General features: G+C 42.7%; 1 non-coding gene across 1 annotated transcript; it reads right to left on the reverse strand.

The window, feature by feature from the left end:
- Positions 1-7903: 7903 nt before the first annotated feature.
- Positions 7904-8010, reverse strand: LOC141610030 (small nucleolar RNA R71). The gene has a single exon (XR_012527925.1). It is a non-coding gene; the product is annotated as a small nucleolar RNA R71 (small nucleolar RNA).
- Positions 8011-8277: the final 267 nt, after the last annotated feature.

An 8277-nucleotide genomic window follows, 5' to 3' on the forward strand; every position in this document is an offset into this window, starting at 1 on the left:
GATAGCCCTTTCCTCCTTTCCTACAGTTTGAGCTAGCATGGCGCCCATGGCTGTTTCGGTTACTGTGAGATATAAACCAAGAGGTTGGTCTCGTTGAGGTGGCATGAGCACGAGTGGTTTAGCTAATATTGTAACACCCCCGTACACCAGAACGCCTTACCAAGGACCATTCCAGTGTATGAAGGTGTTACCATCTCGGTTTCCCGAGGAAGTAGATCAAATTAGACAATAAAAGAACAATTATAAAAGATTAATGTACCATATACAATATAACTCAAAACAACCTCTTAATACCAAATATAAAACTACAACAACTCGTGACACAGCTCTTCTAGACTGGTAACGTGGAGATTCGATCCCTCCAATCCTAGCAGCCACAATCAACAGTACATGCTAAGCCAACTGCTCACCATCCCCGATTGGATCACCGCAGGTTTTACAACACAACACGGGGTCAGTATTACTCAATCAATATAAGGCAAGCAAATAAGGTAACTAGCTGATCATCCACACTCCCCGGTCTCCCGATCTCACACAGTAACCGACTACACACCGAAGTGTGTAGCCCTGCCAGATTACCCATCGCAACAGGTAATCCACGCCGCCAGTGGGTGACCGCAGCCGATCCCACCAAGTTCAGCTCATCAACGAGCGACTAACAAATCCCTGTCCCTTAATGTGCACATCCCCTCCCGTGGCGGGTTCCACGGAGGGCGAACTAGGGTGTGAAGCCACTCCCGCAAGTGACTCCACCACAATCACAACACACAGCATCACAGCTGTCACAACCTCTCCACACCAACACCGTCATAACAATGCCCATACTCCGATGATCAGCAGTTATCAATAATCATGAAACAATCATGCCATAACAATTAACAGTAAAACTAAGTCGGAAACCTACCTCGTCGCAAAGCATGTAAGACATCCATACACAGCCGCGCACGACTCCAATAAGCATCCTAACAATGATAACCACCTCCTATTACACAACTATACTCAAAGAATCACCCAAAGGAACACAAGGCAGAGACTTACCTAATAGTACGCATCGGCGGTGACATAGACAGCCACCACACACGTCATCCTTCCCTAGCGAATCCCGTCCTTCCCATGATGGAAGTTTAGGCCATATACATTAGAGTGTGAAGATATGGGGTGATAGGAGAGGGAGATAGGCTAGGGTTAGAGAAAGAGGAACTGTCGAGGAAATGGGAAATGAAATGAATCACGCGAACTTGCATTTTATATTAACGTGTCGACGACAGCCATACTAGGTCGAGTACGGGAGTACTCGGCCGAGTAGGCTCTACTCGGTCGAGTATAGGTGATACTCGGCCGAGTAGCCTCAGCTAGGTCGATTAGACAATCCTATAAAGCTCGTGTTACAAGCCTGATCCCTCACCCATTCATCCCTAAGGTCTGTTTGGTCAACAAGGTCGGTCAATAGCGTTCTTAAATATCCTGGGTATTACAGTCTTCCCCCCCCCCCCCCTTAAAAACAACTTCGTCCCCGAAGTTCAGTCCACAATTCGCTCACCTCAGGATCACGCACTGTGACACCTTCCACCTACCTAAAGGTGTACGGCCTCAAACCATTCTGACACTACCGCCACAACACATTGCTCATGCAACAATTATCTACCACAGCTATTCCTCCAAGCAATACCAATCACTAACTATTACACATAACTTACGAAAATTAATGAATTCATCCGCACTCTCTTGTTAAAAGCAATACAACACTTATCAACCATACACAACTACAAAACAATACCCAACCACAACATCCCATACACCCATACACAGTATAACATAGGTACAAAGTATAACATTCATATCACTTGAGTACACTATGGATACAACTTCAAGGAAACATAAATGCAATTCTGAATACTAATATACATAATATACACGTGATTCCAAATATTATAGACATAATTAAACATTTATTTCCGCGATATTACTCTTCCCCTCTTAAAGGTATTTCGTCCTCGAAGTTCACCGCGAATCACTTCCCACACCCATAATTAACACATACATCCCAAACACGACATTACTCACAGACTGCACGACTTGATTCATGCTATAACACTTAACCTACGATATTACTCATTCGTGACCCATAACAACAGAATAATATGGCAATTAAGTATTCTATATCCAAAGATAATGTTATCGAATATTAACAGCTTTATTCTTTAACTTGTCATTTTAGTCATATACTAACCGCCTGTTTCACTTATCCAGTTGGATTTGCTATACTTGTGACGCGACGACAAACAACCAAACATATACACGTGTAAGGCTGGTGACAGCTGTAATATCGTCTGGCATTGTGTCACCTTTCCATATTATTTAAAGACTCATGTATACCCTGATATTAACCGCTGCCCAATTAACTAAACATTCACCATTAGTATATGATCAAAGCAATTGCATACCTGTGACGTGATCATAGATCATAGTTCATCCTTTGGACAATTGATTACACAAAACGACAATATAAGGCACCTGCAGACTCTTACATACAAGTATTCACATGACTCTTGCGATTCATACTATCACATGTCATGATCTCTGTATCAGCAATAATCGGCCAATTATAAACGGATACTCGATCGAGTAAGCTGTACTTGGTCGAGTATATTTGTATACTCGGCCGAGTAAGCTCTACTCGGTCGAGTAGTGGTTATACTCGGTCGAGTTATGACAGGCAGAAGGCTTTTAACGCCATTACATAGAGCATTCACAAATTACCTGCAACCTAACTCTCCACAACAATACCATACATAACTGGTTCCTATCATCACGAAATCCAACACGTCTCCACACCATAAGTTAAGTAAATAGCGGCCTTATCGCCGAGTATAGTCATCCAACAGTAAATAATAAATCCTGAAAGTGAACATCCAACGCAAAAGTCATAAATCTAACACAAAAGAAATAAATCCAACACCTACGAAGTCAATCCAAGTAAACTAACGTCACAAGGTCAATAACGAGGACCCTCCTCCATGTCATCATCACCACCTGCGCCAGAAGTTCCCGCGCCTGAACTGCCCACACCTGGAAAACCTGCTGCTGCTGCTGATGAATCTCCTCCTAGCTGACTGCCATAGTTGGCTCCCCACGGTCCCGCAAGGCAACCAAACTCAGTCTCCTCCGGAAGTCTCCAGTAACTCGGGTCAACTCCGTAACTGTGGAATACTCCCGTGTCCACTCCCGGTCCCCTCCACCAGACAGGCTGTGCTAGCTGTGTCCTTATGCCCTGGTTAAGGGCCATCTCACACATGTTGCGGAGCACCAAAGTAGTGGAGATCCGCTCAGCCAGGTCACTCGGCTGCATCCTGGGGTCATGCACTATGGGGTAGAGCGAGTACTGGTAAGGGTAGAAGTCAGGGGTAGAGTAAGAGGGCTCAGGTACAACTGGGTCTACCTTAGACTGCCTCACCCTACGGCGCTCTCGAGGTGGGGGAGGTGCCTTATGCTGCCCCTCAGGCACGGTGACAGGCTCAGGTAGGTCCAAGAGGATCCGTGGGTCAATCAGGTAGGTCTGGGGCACAGGCCTAGGGATAGCACAAGGCTCCCACTCAGCCAAATAGTCAACAACAGGGAGGCGAGCTGGGTCTGGAAGCACCACCCACATAGATCCCCTCACCCTCCAAGCATAAGACCTGTCATCCATCCTCCTCAACCATCTGTTCTGACACAAGTACTGAGCATCCATGGTAGGAACAGTCTCTACATACTCATCCCTCTCCGGAGGTGAGGCGTCAAAATCTGTCAGGCGCTGAGCTAGGCGGGTCACTATAGCCCCGTAAGCAATATGTCGGGTATCGGACTGTGCCATGCGCTCAAGACTAGAGCACACTACCCCTGGAGCACTGTAGTAGAACGGTTTCTGACGATGTAGGTTAAGATAAGACATAAGCAACATGACCTCGTGAGAATTAAGCTTGCTCACGTCGTCTCTCGAGTACAGTAAACAGGTCAACATCCTCAGAAACATACGAAGGGAAACGTGCTGCACATTATTGATCAGTATGGCACTAACACTAGGGGCAGGTTTGCCAGTCAAATATGGAAGGTAAAGAGGTGCACCACTGTTCTTGGCCACATCACTAAGGTACCCCTCCCCCTCGGCCTCTAGACCCAAATGGTCAGCAAACTCGTCTAGGGTAAGCTCATGATCCTCATTCATGAGACGAAAAGAGACAGTCTTTCCCTTCTTGTCATAAACATAGGAGCTCAAAAACTCCAAGGTTAAGTGGGGGTAGGATTTCTTCCTCAGGTGATATAACTCCTCCATACCCAGAATCCGAAAGATGTGAAATATGTCCTCTTTAATCCTAAAGTCTCATGAATTCCAGGATTAATACAGCGGGCGGGGCGGAATGGACGACGCATAAGGGCCACAAAAGCCTTACGGTGATTGAAATCAGAGAATATTACCGATGGATGTGCCTCCACCGGTGGAACTATAGGTTCACGGCTGGACTGACCCGTCACAAGCTGGACATTAACACGAGTTCTTTTGCTGGGTAAGCCTCTGGTATTCACCATACTGCAAACGAACAAGTTTTTAACAAGGGATTGACACAACAACTCTTATAGTAAAAGACGGTCTGTTTTCAATTGTATACAGATTTTGAAACGATCTTTTAAGACAAATTTTATCAGAAAATCACCAAATACCTTACAAATTATATGATTAGAAGCTTTGAGTTGCCTCAAACCAAAGGATAAACATCAAACAAAGAGGGTTTCGTTTTTAGCAACCCTAGGATATAAAAATCAAATTTTAAACCATGCAATTGCTTAAACAAGGGCATACACAAGGTTTATATACGAGTAAATCCAAGAATTAGTAAGATAAATACTCGATTTCAGATGCTCCCAAAGAGAATTCGAAGTATAGCTGAAATTATACCATAACTTTGAAAATAAAGAGAGAAATCAACTTAAAACCTTACCTTAGATTGGTTTATAGCAAGGGAGAATGAATTAATCACCAAGGATTGACCCCAAAAGCTTGAGAAAGGAAGGGTATGGAGTTTTAGAGAGAAGGAGATGTGAAGATGGGAGGCAGAAATAAGAAAGAATGGGACGAAAATAGGATTTTTGTATAACCCGTGTAAGTCCCGCTACAGCAATACTCGGTCGAGTGTTGGGCATACTCGGCCGAGTGTCGACTACTCGGTTGAGTATCTGTAATACTCCGTATTTATGAGTCTTTGGGTACTCTATCGAGTAGGCCTTACTCTGTCGAGTAAGGGTGAGTTGCGTTTTAAAATAGTTTCTGACCTGTGGGGTACTCGATCGAGTAACTAGGATACTCGATCGAGTAAGGGGGCATTCGATCGAGTACCTTAGCTACTCGATCGAGTAGCTCGGTTAGCGAGTGATAATTCGACGGGTTTTGTTAATAACACGGTGATGCGACCATAATTGGCGCATATTTAGCCCCCGAATTACCATTGTTTCCATGCTTTTTAGTGCCTATTTGGGTCATTTCTTATCTTTAGTTCTTTGTTTTGCATATTCTTTGAGATTTTGATCCCTTGGTAGGAAAGGAGTAAGAATCTTGCATTTTCATGGCAAAACAAGGCTAAATTGATCATATTCAATGACCAAGCATCAAGGAGAGACAAGACTAGAAGGCCTTTGTACATAGCATAGTAGAAGAGCATTGTTGAGAAAAGGATCCTTGAGTCCCCAAGGAAATCCCCAAGGAATTCATGAAGAAAAGGGAAGAAAAAGAAGAAGGAAAGTCTTTTGAACTACAATCCGAACGGATTGTAGAGAATCCGTCCGTCCTCGCCCGATCCGAGCGTCCTCACCAGGAATCCGCTCGGATTCCCCATGCCCAATCCGAGCGTCTTGTTCCTTGATCCGCTCGGATCGTCCATCCTGATCCGGCCGTCCCGACTCCCGGCCGCACGGATTACAAGACAAAGACGCTTTTCGTTCTTCAAGCTACGAAATGGAGAAGCCCTTCTCTCGGATAATCCCGGAGGCTCCTTGCTCAACTTAAAAAGTGTAATTACTAGTTTAGCCCTTAGTTAACCCTAATGCATCCTCCCTAATTTTCACTATAAATACCCCATTAGTCTAATTAGAGGGGCATGTTCTTCTTATCAATAATTAGTGTAGTTAATATCAATCAAATCTCTCTTCAATATTGTAATCAAATATTAATCAAGTTTTAATCCAAGTTTTAGTTCTTTAATCTCTCTCTTGTTCTTACTTTATTTTGGGTAATTGAAGATTATTTGGGTTATTATTGGGAGATTGACAACCTCTCAATCTAGGATTCAAGTACTTCTATTATTCTTGCTTTGTTATTGGAATCATTAGTAGGTATAATCTCTTAATCCCTTTTTAATTATTGCTAATTACTTTCATTTATTCATCATGTTTCATTATGTTAGTATGATTGACAACCTTTCTAGCATGATCAATATGATAATGAGTGAGTAGTCTCTTAGCTAGGGTTTAATGGGTGATTAGGGAAACCAACATGGGGAATGATTCATGCTTAAATTAATATGCTTTCATATCTTATTTGCTTGCTTGTTTTGATCTTAATACATGCACATGTTATATTTGATGAAATGCTAAGCCTATGAATCCTTGCATTTACTATCATCTTCTATCCTTTCAACTTGACTTGTAAGACATAACCCAACTCGAGTCTTGTTAGACCATGCATGTGTTAAGTAGGGAAGATTAAGTCGACTTGTAGGTGTTGTACAATCCAAGAGATTCGGCTCCAGGACCCAAACTTTCCTAGGATTGTAAGATATAACCCAACTCAATCCATCACAACAATAATTGCTTGCTTATAATTTGAGAACATGTTTGTATGATCATATCCCATGATTCCCCTATGAACCCATGACACCCTAGTGCTTTTAATCAATTGTTTACACCCTTATTTCATTTATCTTGTTAGTTTATTTTCATTGCTATTTTAGTTTAGTAACCTTCTACATCAACCCAATTTGTGACACCCCTAGACACCACTAGTTACAATAGAATCTTCATTTCAATATCCGTCCCTTGGGATCCGACCTTTACTTGCCTCTTTACTAATTGTAGAGTTGTTTGTGAAGTATAAATTGTGTTTTGTATCGACCATTGACCAACGACCACATATGCTTAATTGTGAACACCAAATGGCTCCGATCAAAAATGGCGCCGTTGCCGGGGACGGTGTTTAATTGATTTAAGATTTCTTTTATTGTTTTTAGTTGTGTCTTTTTCACCTTGGGGAAGTAAAACTCCTCAAGGATTGTTCTAATTGTTTTCGAGTTGTTTGATATTTTGCATGTCTAGAAGGTTACAAAGAGATTTGTTACCTTTTGACCGTGAAATCGAAAGAACCTTGACGAATAATAGGAGACTTGTTAGGAGGAATTTGGGAGGTGTTGGTGAAGTTGTTCAACCCACTAGTGAGTTTGTCAATCCTTTCGCAATAGAAGGAGAAGAGAACCCATTAAACAATACCACACAAAATCCACCTACAATGCCTAAATTCTCGTCACACTCTATACCCACCGAGGAGGATCTACCAAATGGTACTCCTACCCCACAATATCTTACCGGAAACTTTATTGCCAAGTCCGCCTTCATTCAACTAGTTGAGAGGAGCCAATTCGGGGGAATGCCTAGTGAGGACCCTCATTCTCATATGGAAACCTTTTGTGATTATTGTGAAGCTATCTCTCAAACGGGCGTGACTCAAGACCAAATAAGATGGGTCTTATTTCCTTTTTCGTTAATCGGCACCGCAAAGCAATGGTTGAAGGGCCTTGATAAGGCCACCCTTGGAATAGATTCTTGGAAGAAGCTAGCTCTAGCTTTCTACAAAAAATTCTACCCACCGGAAAAGACCAATATGCTAAGAGCTCAAATTACGGGTTTTAAGCAAAGGGATGAAGAATCTTTGTATGAAGCTTGGGAGCGGTTCAAAGGTATTTGTCGCTCATGTCCTCACCATGGACTTAGCGAATGGTTTTTAGTGCAACAATTTTGGAATGGTTTATATGAAGATTCAAGGAACATTCTCAATATGGGATCAAATGGAATGTTCACCGAAGTTGATGACAATCAAACATGGAACAAGATTGAGGAAATGGCGGTCCATAATTCGCAATATAGTAGGCCTCGCAAGGCTACTAGAGGAGGAAAGTATGAAGTGGACACCGTTACTCAATTGGGTGCTCAACTTAGTGCTCACATTGACACAATCAACTTGAAGTTTGAACAAGC

Source organism: Silene latifolia, chromosome 10 (genome assembly GCF_048544455.1).
Source record: "Silene latifolia isolate original U9 population chromosome 10, ASM4854445v1, whole genome shotgun sequence".
NCBI lineage: Eukaryota > Viridiplantae > Streptophyta > Magnoliopsida > Caryophyllales > Caryophyllaceae > Silene > Silene latifolia.